This window comes from Sinocyclocheilus anshuiensis, unplaced genomic scaffold, assembly GCF_001515605.1.
Source record: "Sinocyclocheilus anshuiensis isolate Anshui unplaced genomic scaffold, SAMN03320099.WGS_v1.1 scaffold907, whole genome shotgun sequence".
Lineage (NCBI taxonomy): Eukaryota > Metazoa > Chordata > Actinopteri > Cypriniformes > Cyprinidae > Sinocyclocheilus > Sinocyclocheilus anshuiensis.
The window spans coordinates 1,828,430-1,830,461 of record NW_015546133.1 but is presented as its reverse complement, the minus strand read 5'-3'; the positions used below and the strand labels follow the sequence as shown (position 1 = coordinate 1,830,461).

Below are 2,032 nucleotides of genomic sequence, written 5' to 3'. Positions count from 1 at the left end.
CACACTCTCACACACACACTCACTCACACACACACACACACACTCTCACACACACTCTCACACACACACCTTAACGCTGCGCAGCCCCTTCTGGAAGAGCGACAGCATCTCAGAGAGCTTGTTGTCGGCGTGCACGTGATACACGGTCTGACTGCGCTCCTGCAGCAGCTCCATGATGCACTCGTTCTCGATCTGCTCGTGCATCTTGAACTCCTCAAACGTGGCGAGGAGCGACTGCAGAAACGAGCGGAAGTCCCTGTTGTTGGAGAAGTTGGTGTTGGACAGCTGTGGATGGAAACACACGAAACAAAGCAATGAAATATGACAGAATAATAATCCAGAACATCTCTCTCATCCGTGTCGTATAAAAGATGATCCAGTTACTGACTGGATGCAGGTTTGTACACAGACGAGATCAGAACCTTATAGATTCAGGCCTATAATCAATCAGAGGGATTTTGGCCATTCTGAGGTTATGATATTGAGATTGTATGCATGACTCGGAAATTATTGTAAAATATTGCCGTTATACTGGCTATCGTCCTCTCTAGACCAGGGGTTTTCACACTGAGGTCTAGGGATGAAAATAAATGAATAATAAAAAGATCTAACTAACTAACCAACTAAATGAATAAATAGATTAAAATAAATAAAAAAAGATAATATAAAGTGAATAAAAAATTATAGAGAGAGCGAGAGAGTATTATATAAATTATTATATTATATTAAATATTTAAATATTATATTAAAATATAAAAACTTGATTAAAATAAACAATGCAAAATGCATAAAATCTAAATAACTAAAAAAATTAATTAAAATAATTGTAAAAAATGACTAAGCTAAATTTTAAAAAATTTAAATAAACAAAAACTTGAATAAAACAGAAAAATAAAAATAGATGAATTAAAAAAAAAATCTAACAAAAAATGATTAAGCTTAAAAATGACAACAATACATTTTAAAAATGATTCAAATTAATAAAAAACCATTGATAAAAAAAGATTAAAATAAACTAATGAAAATAGATAAATAATAAAAAATTTAATCTAACTGAACATAATTAAAATAAATAAAAACTTAATTAAAAAAAAAATAGATGATAAATTTCATCTAACTAAAACTAATGAAAATGCTTAAAATAAAATAAATAAAAAAGATAAATAATGAAAAATGAAAGTAGTAGTAGTAGTATATTTTTATTTAATGCCATCTTAGGCTATTTTCAAGGCAAAAACAATTAAAAAAATACATGTAAAACAAATACAATAAAAACCAGCAAACAAACAAACACACTTTATATTACACAATATTTTCTATGAAAAATATAATCTAGCTAACTAAATAAAAAAATGATAAAAAGTCAAATAAAAATGATAAAAAATGAATAAATAGAAAAATCTGATTAAAACAAACAAATGGAAATAACTAAATAAAATCTAAATACACAAAAATACTAAAATAATGTTTTTTAAAAATGTTAAAAACTTGACTCAAATATATTAAAAAATTATTAAAATCAACAAATTAAATTAAATAAATAAATAAAAATGTAATACATAGTACACAACAGTAGAGTACTCTAGTAAATTGAAAAAAAAAAGTAATATATTACATTTTCCAAATTTTCCAAATAATATTTCACACATGAAAACATCTAGCTGCCTTTGTAGGATGACGGTCCCGATGATCATAATGATCATATTTATGGGTCTGTAGCATCTAAACGATTGAAAACCTCTGGTCTAGATAACAGCGAGCGTTAGAAACTCCTATCAGAGGAGCATTAGTGTTATATTACGCTGAATGTGTGTCATATGTCTCAAGAGTTCAGACGCTGTCGACCCTGCAGCTGAGATACGAGAGAGAGAGTGTGTGTGTGTGAGTGTGTGTGCATGCACTAAACACAACAAACCTACTGACACAGTAAACACACACACACTCACTCGCGCCATCTTACATAATCAGGCTGTGTGATGTCCCGTGCAGGTTTTAAAGCTACACACTAGTGCTGGGCGGTATACTAGTTCAT

General features: G+C 30.1%; 1 protein-coding gene across 1 annotated transcript in view; it reads right to left on the bottom strand.

Moving 5' to 3' along the window:
* slc9a6b (solute carrier family 9 member 6b) overlaps positions 1-2,032 on the bottom strand; it is an 11,805-nt gene that overhangs the window by 6,442 nt on the left and 3,331 nt on the right. The gene's annotated exons all lie outside the window — the stretch shown is intronic.